The sequence below is a fragment of the Ascaphus truei genome, chromosome 6 (assembly GCF_040206685.1).
Source record: "Ascaphus truei isolate aAscTru1 chromosome 6, aAscTru1.hap1, whole genome shotgun sequence".
NCBI classification, from domain to species: Eukaryota; Metazoa; Chordata; class Amphibia; order Anura; family Ascaphidae; genus Ascaphus; species Ascaphus truei.
Window position 1 is genome coordinate 38460169 of NC_134488.1, and position 13975 is coordinate 38474143.

Genomic DNA, 13975 nt, shown 5'->3' on the forward strand with positions numbered 1-13975 from the left:
CCTACTACGTTACTCATTAGCACCTTACCCCTAAACATTTACTCAATATTCAGCTGAAGCGGGGTTCACCATTATAGAACTTTACCAGATTTATCATAGAAGAAATCCCATTGATAACTGTAGTGAAGTTTCTGGTTCACCTCTCGCAGTCTAGAGACCTTGATAAATTACCCTTTCTGACTCTGTTGCTACTGTAGCCAGGTCCCATTTTGAGTCCCCGTGTGCCCCCTTCTTACCTTGGCAGGGGCTGGGGAGGTGCATGGCGCACCCGGCCAGTGCCATGGGTTGCAGAAAGGTGGAGGGGCGACTTGGTCGCCGGAGCACCTCGGCGGACGCCTGTAAGGGTGCCATCATTTTAGAAATGCCGCTCATGCGTAGTAACATCTTGCGCATACTCAGAAGGAATTCAGAATAGCGGCGGCCATCTTGGGACTCTTTGCGCATGCTCAGAACAACCATACAGCACAGTCATTACACCCAAAGCTCCGCAGCGGAACTACAACACCCATGAGCCTCTGAGGGACACATGGCCCACAGCAGCCAGTCGGGCTGCAGCAATCCCCTGTAACAAGAAAGATACATTTGGCGCGCACAGGAGATCACGCCAGTCGGAGCTGGGACATCACAAGGTAAGGGTGAAGGTGCAGGGTGTCAGTAGGCCCATGCACTAGGACAGAGACCCCAATTAGGCCCCAGCAAGGCCCGACTCACAGTAGCTTGTGGTTCCTTCAGGGAAGGCCCCATAGATAGGGATGCTTTCCCAATTACTCTCTAGTGTCAGGGACACAGTGAAGATGCCGCACAGTAATTGCGGCCTGTGGTCTGGGACCAGACTATCTCCCTTTGAGAGATGCACAGTAATATTATCCACTCCGGAATTCACCCAACGCGGAGGCGGACGCCATAGTGGATGACAACGTCTAATTAGACAGATCCTCTGTGTTACTCTGCATCACCCGGGTGCTGGCGCTCCCGGGTTGGTACCCAACTAAGTGCACCAACACTTCACGGGATAGCGCTATCGCCTACACTTTGGGTGGGCTTGATATTGGGAAAAGGGACGTCAGGATATTGGTGCCTGGCACCCAATGTACTTTGGGGACACTCACTGGTGGTATCAGGTTGGGGCCTATATTACTGTGTGGTACAGGGTACCGATATTATTGTGTTCAGTAAAGGTGTTAGTATATACTTGTGTGTGTATTATTGGTATTGTTCAAGTAAGGGGCTTATCCCACCCCATTGGGATCCCTTGCAGGTGGATGCGCTGTCACCAGATGAATCAAGTAAACCCCAGGCTCCCAGCAGCAGAGGTTCAGGCCTCTTGTGAGCCACAGGTAAAGCACCACACACACACCGTAGCCGTCATATCTCCCATAGGATGGGGGAAAGTGAGCTACACTAGATTACTCACGAAGTTATCAGTAACTAAAAACTTTAACCACATTGGAAACTTTCTCAGTTTTCATAAAATTTCGTTTTTTACTTATTACATTTTTTGAGGTTTTTCTCATTTAGTTTCAGCAGCAAAACCTCAAAGACGAATCTAAACCACAGAGAAACCGCGGCATTATCTTTTGCTTTACACTTTAATTCCTTGGGGAATGATACTGTATATAGATTGAGACATTTTCTAGACTGGATTTATAGGAGGATAAAAGCAACTTTTCTGTTTTCACAGTTTTGGGGCATCCGTAAATACATTGGTGTCCATCGTGACTTACAATGTGTGTTATAAACATATGTAGAAGTCTAACTGCTGAATAACACTGGTTATGTGCTCAGTGCTTTACCTACAGAGGTGAGCAAATAGACATTGGACCATAAATAATTATAATACAAAGCAAAGATGAAAGCACTTGGTGTCACGTACAGCACCCCTGTGACCATCTAACCACCCTAGCCCCTGTTACTAGTTTTAAATACTTGGGCATATTGTTTGACTCCCATTTAACATTCGGGATGCACACTGATACCCTAACATCCAAAACCTATGCCAAACTACGTATACTTTATAGGAACAAATCCTCCCTAAGTCTGCTGGTCAGAAAGCTTATTGCACAGCAGATGCTAATGCCAATTATCGACTATGGGGACATAGCATACAGCTCGGCACCCCAAACCCACCTGAGCAAACTTGACACCCTCTACAATTCAACATGCTGTTTTGTTCCCCAATGCAACTACAACACACCACTGAGAAAATCTCAAAGAACTAGATTGGTCATCACTTGAGACTAGGCGCAAAGTTCACCTTTCCTGTCTTGCCTTCAAACACTTTCTGGGCAAGCTACCTGCCTATCTAAACAAACTCCTCACCCCTACCACATGCAGCACTTATCATCTGAGATCTGATCAAAAAAACTGTTCAAGGTCCCAAAGTTCAGCAAAGTATCCAGACGCTCCTCCTTTTCTTACCGTGCACCCCAAAACTAGAACAATCTACCGGAGACTCTCACAGCCGCCACCAGTCTAAGTTCTTTCAAAACTAAAGCTGTCTCACATTTTAATCTTGTTTGTAACTATTGCGTACACCTATAATTATATTATCTTTAACTGTGCGTGCAATGTCTTGTATATAATGTATACCCTGTTCACTTATGTAACTATGTATTTGTAACAATGTTATATTTGTCATCATAACTGTGGCCAGCACATACATGAAAATGAGAGGTAACTTTCAATGTATTACCCTGGAAAACATTTTATAAATAAATAATATGGGAAAGGGTTTAATAGACAGCTATCTAGCAGACCACTTTTCACCTTCCGCAGAGGTCCCTGAAATGAGTACTATCTCCCCTCACTCCATACCAATATACCATCTGTCACTGTCATGAAAATGTCATGATATATTATGTTTTTTAATGCGTCTAGTGCTTCAGGGGTAAATGGTGTAAAAAGGTGGGTTTAAAAATGCAACATGTTAGGTTTGTAACAAGTCAGGACTTTTTCCGGGTTTGTGCTTGACTTAATTAGGGGGGCCTATCCTGTATGGCCCACTAAATGTGCCAGGTGGGTTGTATGTTGCTGGTAGAGTCTCGAGATAAGGGCAGTTGTCTGACAGAGGTGGAAATAAAATGTGGCCCTTGTTACAACTTAATAAACACAATCTTTTTAGAGTTGGCTTCAAAGGCATTCTCTGGAGGGTTCTGCAAGGTTCAGGGTGCGCGGCTAAGAAATAGATCAGTCCCATACACGTATAAATAACCGCCTGGACCGCTGTACTGAGGTTATGAATAACTTAGTACCCCTAATAGGCTAATCTGGGGGTGGGGGAAGGGAAGGGGACAGGGGAAGGGGAAGCTCCCGCGTCAGCAAAAATGAGGATAGTATATGAAATCAAATAACACACAAACTGGTGCAATAGAGGATAAATACTATGATAACAACATAAACAGACAGACAAGTTCCTCCTTGAATGCACTCAGAAAGGTTAATCAGAGTGATATGGTTGATAACATTAAAAACCTTTTAATCACCAAATAGTAAGAACATATTGTATAGAGGGAAATGGTAGAAATGGTCCACGGCCAGTCCCTTAAAACAAACCAAGAAAAGATCTTCCCAAATGGGTGTATGGAAGATAATTGAAGACAATACACCACCTAGGTGTGGGCTACAGAAAACTGCAAAGTCTCGCCACAAAGTAACTTCAGACTTGAAAACCTGTCCTGTTGGCAGGAATTCTATTATCAAAAACCAGCACAACTATAGAAAAGTATGCTGATACTGGATCTGAAGAGGCGGTTCATATACAGTTCGTGGGTCATAAAGCCCTTACATCCGTATACATAGACCACAAAGAGTAGGGGTGTATGTCAACTCCAGAACACAAATGAAGTCAACAAATGATGTAGAGAGTAATACATATAACATAAAATAAAACCACAAACATAGCTATTAACTACGTGGCTAGTGAGTAGTAACCTCTGCGTAGGGCAAGCACAAAGCGTGCTCTGCTAGTGCCCTGAGGCACGGTTCAGTGACCGTATCCAGTTATAGCCTCAGAATAATATAACACAATTAATGCAGAGGTCACTGAATGGAGTCTCTGCTAGATGGAAATACAGAGGTTCACTGAGTGGAGTCTCCCAGATAGCAGGCAACAGAAGCACTGTACTTAATCAGAGTGCTCATAGCAGTGTAAATCAGTGCATAAGATGTTGTCCACAGTGAGTGTTGCACAGAGTAATGTTGCCCTAAGTGTGTGTGGGTTACCCCTAATGAGGCTAATAATATGGACCCCCCAGATAATACACGGTTTAGGGAGTATGTCTGTCAGAGGAGCGGCTATAGTATATGCCTCTATCAGGTGCAGTGACCTCAAAAAATACCTTCTGACTGGCCACCCATAGTATAACTTAGATGATGGGGACTGGGGTTGTCCGTTGCAGCAGCTCACGATCCTACAGTGTAGGCAGAGGAGGCGGGGTGCCGAGTTGGAGGGTTGTAGCCTGCTAAGTCAGCAGCTGCAGCCGCAGCAGTTTCATCCCACTGCTAGGAGGCGTCCGCTCGGTGTCATGTTAGGTTTGTAACAAGTCAGGACTTTTTCCGGGTTTGTGCTTGACTTAATTAGGGGGGCCTATCCTGTATGGCCCACTAAATGTGCCAGGTGGGTTGTATGTTGCTGGTAGAGTCTCGAGATAAGGGCAGTTGTCTGACAGAGGTGGAAATAAAATGTGGCCCTTGTGACAACTTAATAAACACAATCTTTTTAGAGTTGGCTTCAAAGGCATTCTCTGGAGGGTTCTGCAAGGTTCAGGGTGCACGGCTAAGAAACAGATCAGTCCCATACACGTATAAATAACCGCCTGGACCGCTGTACTGAGGTTATGAATAACTTAGTACCCCTAATAGGGAAAGGGACTAGTACCTAGTGTACACTGACACATATATTAGTTCATCAATTGTCCCATCAGCTGTATTAAATAAGCATGAACCCACAAGGGTGATTCACTGTTCAGCTTCACTTCTCCTCCAGTATGGTCCAAATGTGGTTCCTTCCTTAAACGGCGTGCTGATCCACCAGCAAGGTGATAGAAATTGAAAAAGCAGATAAAGGCAGAGCACTGCCAAAAACAGGAGGAGGCTCACAAGTACATAACAGGATCAAACATATCCCAAAAAAGCAGCCAAAAAGCACCACACCAACACGTTTTGGGCCGTGTGCCCTTTATCAAAGTGTAAGATATCAATTAGTAAATAGATCACAGCAACATACATCACAACAAATAGCAAACTGATCTGTTTTATGTATTATATGTTTGCTATTTGTTGTGATGTATGTTGCTGTGATCTATTTACTAATTGGAAGGCTGAAGACATCATCTTCCAGACGAGTTATAACGCTATTCATTGGTCAGCTTGCTGTATTTAGTTAGCTCCAATGAGAATTGTGGCTCTGCCCTGACGAAGTGTCCCACGTGACAAGAAACGCGTAGGCGAGCCAACTGCATGCTGGGTATGAACGTGATGACGCTGTAAACCTAATATTGCTTACACGAGTGCATGGAAGACTACAAGTGGATGCCGGTCTGGAACTTCCCCTCAGCACATACCAACTGCGATCCAGAGAGGGGGATTTTGCCTGGACTACGGAGCTCCTATTGCAGTTTATACCTGCGTGGTGTACTTGGATCCATATGATCCTTATTTTATTGTAAGTCTTTGTACTTTTTTATGCTACTATAAAATGTGTTTTTTGAACACTCAGTGATTCTTTCCCTCTTTTCTGCGCCCCATCCTTTTGTCTGTCTTACGAGAGTCATAAGAGACATAATTTAATCCCATTTCTGGCGAAACAAATGCCCGTCTCTCTAAATTCTATCAGTCCTGTAAAATATAGGCCTGGTTTGGAAGGCCATAAATCCATTTCTTTGTATTTTTAAGTCAAACTGTAGCCACATGTAGTACACGATTTAATAAAATAATTAATATCCCCCGCCCTTTTTATTACACTATGTACAAAATATAAACATTGGTAGAGAACAATCTCTACCTGAAGAGTGTAGAATGTAAGTGTACACTATAAGGTTATGATCATTAATTAGGTGAATGGGTGATGACCAGGAGAAAGGCGCTTATTTGTAAAGGACATTAGTTAGAACTTTTCCGAGCTGTTAAATGACCTGTTGACAAGTTGGGACATGAAGATGGGGGAGAAGATCACTGGCACATACAGGTACTATTTGTCTTAAAATAAATTACTTGGAAATACTGTATGTTACCTGTTGCCTTCTAGTTCACAAAGAGCCTTTGCTGCATACTGTATGACCAATCAGCAGTTCCTGGATCCTTTTTAAGCCATTTCTCAAATTCCTGGATATTGGGCTCAGTAAATTCTATCACAATAATCTCTTTGAAAATATCACTGGCAGAAAAGAGTTGGTAAATTATTGAGCCCATGGAGATATCAATCAATGTGTCTCCTCTCACACGCCCTGCATCAACAGTTAAAAATAATAAAATACACTTTTATTATATTTAAAAAGCATTTATTTTTTTAAAAGAAAAGAACAACTAAATGTTCTATTATCTCAATACAATATAATTGGGCTATTCATACGGCAGGAATATGAGTATGTATATCCAAATGATGCATTATCTGTGTTACATTTTATCTCACTGAAAGCCTTCATTTGTTACTTTGCTTTCTGCATTAGGTGACACTAAGCCCAGAACGAACAATAAGATAACCCATTCAGAGACTGCATGCATATTTGCCAATAAAGGGGTCCACAGATGTAGCAAGACTTATGGTCTCTTAGTCATAGCTGAAAAAGCAAAGTTCTGCGGTTCCAGATACAGGGGCTTATGCAGAGAGGTACGGTAAGGATAATCTCGCCAGGTTTGTGGCAAAAATGTCAGCATTTAAAGAGTAAGTGGCGAGAACATGGCGGGCCAAGTCAAATTCGCCAGACGGGTGGCGAGAAGCGTGATTTCACCATTGCAAAAACACGCACGATTCCAGTAGCTCCGATGCGCATGTACGCGCCAATCGGAGCTACTATATGGCGCGTTCGGGTGAAATTTTGCCCGCCACCAAAAGTTGGCTGTATTGTGGCCAGATACCGCGCGCCTCAGAAAGCGGGTTTCACGTCAAGTGAAACTCGCCTACTTAACAATTTAATGCACACCGCGCTACCGGAGTACCCTGCATAGGAAACAATTAAATGCCAATCCTGTGGTGGATTTAAGCCTTTCCGGTACGTACCTCTCTGCATAAGCCCCACAGTGTCTGCCTAGGGTGACCAGATTTTCAGACTGAAAAACCGGGACACTTAAAAAAATTATTTATAAAACATTGTACATCACGTCACACCCCCTGTTGCCATGACAACGAGACACTAACGTCAGACGAGACATGTTGCCATGACAATGTGGCATCACGTGATGCCTCGTCACCATAATGCGTCCCGTTGTCATGTCAACTTGATGCCGCGTAGTGTCATGGAGCGGCTCGTTGTTATGGCAATGGGCATTACGTGACGTCGCGCAGCCATGTTGACAGAATTTGTAGGGGAGGAGACAGCCAAAGGCAAGATAAATAACTATATAATAGAAAGATTTAAAAAAATGTTATCTCCGGGTTAGCCTTCAATAGAAGGTGGCAACCCTGGCTGCAGTGTGTGTTTCTGTATATGGAGGTAGGGCGGAAGTGTGCGTGTGTTTCTGTATACAGAGGTGGGGTCTGCAGTGTGCATGTGTTTCTGTATACAAAGGTGGGGGCTGCAGCGTGCGTGTTTTTCTGTATACAGAGGTGGGGGATGCAGTGTGCATTTGTGTGAATACAGAGGTGGGGCTGCAGTGTGCATTTGTGTGAATACAGAGGTGGGGCTGCAGTGTGCGTTTGTGTGTGCATAGAGGTGGGGGATGCAGTGTGCGTTTGTGTGTATAGAGGTGGGGCTTCAGTGTGCATTTGGGTGTATAGAGTTGGGGGCTGCAATGTGCGTTTGTGTGAATAGTGGTTAGGGCTGCAGTGTGCGTTTGTGTGCATAGAGGTGGGGGCTGCAGTGTACGTTTGTGTGAATAGAGGTGGGGCTGCAGTGTGCCTTTGTGTGTATAGAGGTGGGGGCTGCAGTGTGCATTTGTGTGTATAGACGTGGGGGCTGCTGTGTGCATTTGTGTGCACAGAGGAATAAATAAAACAAACCACTTTGCAGCCTGAAATCTGAAATGTACTATCTAATCTCTACTGTACTTAATAAAAAATTAATACATTAATTAAAATTGAAGACATGAAGACATTAAAATTAAATAAATAAATGACATTAATTAAAATTGACATTTTAAAAATTTGACATTCCTCATTCCTGATGTGAGCTTGTGGCTTGTGTATATAATATTACAATTTGCAAAATAAATAGGGGAAATAGGGTTGTGTATCAGGCCTCGTTCAGGGTGCCAAGACAGGGTGTGAAGGGCGTGCACCCCCATGTGCGCACGTCAGTCTGCTGGGCGATGTGTGCACATCATCCCCAGCAGATCTTTTCAAGCTTCCAGGAGGCCGGCGACAGACATCAGCTTGGGGATCGGTGTTGCACTGTTGAACTCATTCTCATGAATGATTTCATTGGCTGCCGAAGTACCAGTGACGCTGCTGCAGCTTGAGAAAACACTTTGAGTTGTTTATTGAAACTGTAGCAAGCGTCAACTCTGTACTTCGGCTACAGGGTAGCTGCTATTCTGACAACCAATATTAACTTTACATACTTCGTTTCGAACGTGTGCACGCACGTAAGCGCACGAACGTAGCGAAGCAGGCACCCTGAACGAGGCCTTATAAATATATGTTTCTACTTACAGTACTTATTAGCTCTGCTAGGAGGATTAAGGAGATAGACTAGACGAGTGATTTCCAAACTTTTTTGTTTAGAGGAACCCTTGAAGTATTTTGAAAAATCTCGGGGAACCCCTACCTGGCTGACACATATTAGGCCGCGCTAATAGTGCTGGCGACGTCACGTCAAAACAAATGTATTGACACCGTCGCATGCGCTTATAGTAGAAGCGACAGGACGGCGCGGCGGCTTGGTCGCAATCGCTGGAAGTCACTTCAATTATATTTTTCCAGCGACCACAGCATGACATCAGGGTCGCCAGCACTATAAGCACGGCCTTAGGTTAATTTCACACCTCATGAGCCCCCTCTATTTCCCACCCTCTACCCATGTATTTCTCTCCCCTCCGTCTCACTCACTCTCCCTCCTCCCGCCTCGCATGTATTTATCTCCCCTGTATCTTACTCCCTCTTTTCCTCACTCACTCCACCGCTCTCCTCTCACTCGCCCCTACATTCCATCAATTACCCCACTCAATCCCCCCACAAAATACATACCAAAAAACCCCACCCCGCAATACATATTAAAAAGACCCCCGCCTCCCAGACCCCCGCCTCCCCAATACATTTTTAAAAGCCCACCCCCATAAATATTTTAAAAAATTGGTCCACACGGGTAACATTATCATCATCCTCATATACCCACCCCCCGCATCTCCCATCTCTCCCCCCCAAACTCCCGGCATCTCCCATCCCCCCTGCTTCTCTCACCCCCCTGCATCTCCCTCTCCAACTCTCCCCCCATACGCCTACCTCAGGTGGCTGCGGGTTCGGCGAAGGTGGCATCAGCGGAGGCGGCTCTGGGTTCGGGTAGGAGGCAGCTGGCTGTGGCACGTGCTCACTAGCAGCAGGCACCAGAATTTCTGCACTGCTCGCGAGCAGCTATGAGTGGGCTCTGGGGGGTGGGGGGATAGGGTGAGTGTGTGATATGGGGGGGGAAGACCCTGGTCCGGGTGCCAGAGAGAGGTAGAGCCATGGACCGGGTGCCAGAGGGAGGTAGAGCCGGGCACGGGTGCCAGAGGTAGGGAGAGCCGGGGACCGGGTGCCAGAGGGAGGGAGAGCCAGGGGCTGGATGGAGGGCTGGGGGAGGGAAAGCCGGGGATAGCGGGCGGCCAGGCTTTTTTTTTTACAAAGCCCCACCCCTGGCATCCTTCAACCAATCCCCTGTGGCCCGGCATTCTACAAAGCCCCACCCCCGGCATCCTTCAACCAATCCCCTGCAGCCAAGCATTTTCTGTCTAAACCCAACCCCCCAACATTGAAAATACTCACGCCTCCGACTCGCGTAGCGCAGCCGAAAACGGGACCATGGCCAAAAACCGGGACATTTCCGGAACAGACCGGCAACCGTGATAGGACAGAAAAAAATAGGACTGTCCTGGCAAAACCGGGACATCTGGTCACCCTATGTCTGCCTAGTCGTGTTTGTGGGGGTTCCACGCTTCTGGACTGGAATTCCCAGAGCAATATATCCTCTGTGCTGGGAACAGGGCCCCTGGCAGAAGGGGTGAGATGCTTGAGATTTGTCCCGGCCAAGCCCAACTTCTACATTCAGCTGCCGGGCCTGTGTTTGCTGCTGGGCTCCGTCGCTCCACTGAGGGATAACGCTTCCCGCAACCCTCCAGGTAGGCCTATCCACCTGGGGCAACTACCACCTTCACCACCCCTAACACCCCAACAAACGCGGTAGTTTTTTAAACAAATCATTACTTTAGCTGCAAGCTGCCAAGGTAATGAAGCTGCTTTTATTTTAATAACATATTATTGAAGCAGGGGGTCTCCGGAGCTGAACCATTTAATCCCCTAGAAACCCCTGATTCTCGAGATACAGGCCCCGGTATGTGGTGCCGGTATCTACTGCATGTTTAATTCTCCCGCGTCGCGGCCCACGTGATCGGGAGATTTAAACATGGCGGAGATACCAGCACCTCATACTTGGGTCTTTAACTCAAGAAGCAGGGGGTTCTCGGGGTTTAAATGCTTCCACTCCGGAGACACACTGTTTTAATGATATGTTATTAAAATAAAATCCGCACCATCGCGGTGACTGATCATCAGTGACTGATTATGTCTACTCTCCCTGCGCGTCTCTTCCAGACTGATGCAGGACTAACTGTGGGTGTCCCATTCAGAAGCAAAGACTCTGGCTATCTTAATCCTGATGGATTATTCCACCCTGTTATGCACTTTGCTGTGAACATTCCAAGTTTGGTCCACATTTCACCAGCACATGTGTTGTATCAGGTTAGAGATACAACTGGCTGCATCTGTAAGGAGTTGACAATTCAAACAAGACAGGAAATGTGCACTGGCATACAGTACCATGCGACATAAAGGATACTGTACACACAGACAAAGGGGCAACGATATTCATCAAGGTGGCAGAGGCAGAGAGATACATAAAGCACAGCCACATGCATGCAGAGGACAAGGAAAGCTGCAAGACGGAGGAGAGAGGAAAAGATAAAAGCAAGGAGTGTGATAAAAGTGGATATGTGCATGTCTGTATTTATGTGCAAAGAGATATAGTATCTAGGATAAACTTGGATATGTTACTGTGCACCCCAAAAATGGAACAATCTATGGAGACTCTCACAGCCACCACGAGTCTAAGTTCTTTCAAAACTAAAGCTGTCTCACGTTTTAATCTGGTCTGTAACTGTTACATACGCCTATCTATATATATTTTTGAAAACATTGTATGTCCCTGTGTCTAGGGGCAATCACATTGACCTTTGGCCTGTCACTCTGCGTCGGCCAATGAGATGGCTCCCTTGGCCCTCTGCCCCCGCACACCTCTCATTGGCCGGTGTGGTCTAACAGTGACACACACACACACCAGCTGCTGCCGCCACCTCCCGCCCAGGTAAGTAACTAAACCACCTCCTCACACCCCGTGCCTACAGCCTACCCTCTCACCTCACACCCCTGTGCCTACAGCCTCCCTTGCCAGCTCACACCCCTGTGCCTACAGCCTCCCTGCTGACAAGAAAATGAAAAAAACGTGTTTCCAGAGATGGTATCCATTTTTTTAAATGCTGCCACAAGGAGACACAGAGACTGTGAGGAAGGTGTTCGAGCACACAACCTGTTGTTTAGAAAGACAGCTAAGAGGTGTAAAGGTGCAATATATGGCTGAAAACAGAGACAGTTACACAGTTATATAAGATAATGGAACAGAGGTCAGGAATATGAGAAAGCACCATCAATATTATCATTGAATAATTTGTGTAATTAATAATGTAGTTTTTAGGTATTAATTTGATGCATCAAATTATGTGAATGTCTTTATATGATTTATATCATTTAAGTATAAGATATGAGTTGCAATGATGTTGGAGTTATGTATTGGGCATTTAGTTTTTGTGTATGATGTATGAAATACAACAGAACAATCTACTGTATGATAAAAAATAAATTATTAGTAAACCCATGTTGTATTCGTGTAATAATTATGCACTCCTTTTCTGTACATAAAAATATCTGTTTGTCTCCACAAATTCAATGTATATCAACAACAAATATACAAACCTGAAGAAAATGTTTCATGCAATTGTTTCAAAGGGTAATCCACGATTTCATCTATCAGGTTATATTTTTCATCACAGAAGAAGGATTCTACAAATACGTTTGGATCAAATTCTTCATCATGATAATGTTTGTGGAGGCTGGAATCCATTGTCTTTGGTGCAATCTTTCTGTTGCTTCTGATGTGATGTTGGATAAGTCCTTTACTTCCTTAAAAGTCCTTTTAAAATTTAAATATGACGTCTCACAAGTCATGAGAACTAATATTAACATTGGAACATACTGAGCTTTATTTGGTCACAAGGATTCCTATTTCACATATTGGGACTTCTAATATTATACAATATTGCATTTGCTATTATTCTGTTTGTTGGCTTTCTGCTAGTTGAGAAATCACAAACCATCTTGTGACTCAATGTTTTATAGTTTACTTAAATAAAAAGAAACAGCATTTTTCTGTGTCAGTACGGCAAAGGTTAATTAAAGCTGCAGTTCAGGCAATATCCTGCATGTGTGTTTTTTTTAATAATTCAGTTCTGTAGTAAGAAAAAATACTTTTAGCATTTTCTGTTTTAAAAAAAACAACTTTGAAAGACCAATTTTCTTGTATTCTATTTTAACAAGCATGCTTGTTCCTATAGCAACGATTTACATTCCCCATATTTAAAGATGTCGCCAAACTTTGCAGAGAATTGACCGGCAGCTATGCAGTTTTTTAGTTAAGTAGAGATTGCCCACATTAAACTATTGAAGTTAAAAAAAAAAAACTAAAAAAAAAAAAAAACGGGAGCCTGAACTGCAGCTTTAAGACCTTGCTGAGCTGCAGTGTGTTTGATACATTACATGTATCATGTACATGTTACATGCTTGAGATTTGTCCCGGCCAAGCCCAACTTCTACATTCAGCTGCCGGGCCTGTGTTTGCTGCTGGGCTCCGTCGCTCCACTGAGGGATAACGCTTCCCGCAACCCTCCAGGTAGGCCTATCCACCTGGGGCAACTACCCCCTTCACCACCCCTAACACCCCAACAAACGCGGTAGTTTTTTAAACAAATCATTACTTTAGCTGCAAGCTGCCAAGGTAATGAAGCTGCTTTTATTTTAATAACATATTATTGAAGCAGGGGGTCTCCGGAGCTGAACCATTTAATCCCCTAGAAACCCCTGATTCTCGAGATACAGGCCCCGGTATGTGGTGCCGGTATCTACTGCATGTTTAATTCTCCCGCGTCGCGGCCCACGTGATCGGGAGATTTAAACATGGCGGAGATACCAGCACCTCATACTTGGGTCTTTAACTCAAGAAGCAGGGGGTTCTCGGGGTTTAAATGCTTCCACTCCGGAGACACACTGTTTTAATGATATGTTATTAAAATAAAATCCGCACCATCGCGGTGACTGATCATCAGTGACTGATTATGTCTACTCTCCCTGCGCGTCTCTTCCAGACTGATGCAGGACTAACTGTGGGTGTCCCATTCAGAAGCAAAGACTCTGGCTATCTTAATCCTGATGGATTATTCCAACCTGTTATGCACTTTGCTGTGAACATTCCAAGTTTGGTACACATTTCACCAGCACATGTGTTGTATCAGGTTAGAGATA

The 13975-nt window shown here is 44.6% G+C and overlaps 1 protein-coding gene across 1 annotated transcript in view; it reads right to left on the reverse strand.

Moving 5' to 3' along the window:
* The window catches only part of LOC142496922 (indolethylamine N-methyltransferase-like), a 71938-nt gene that overhangs the window by 1755 nt on the left and 56208 nt on the right, over nucleotides 1-13975 (reverse strand). The gene's annotated exons all lie outside the window — the stretch shown is intronic.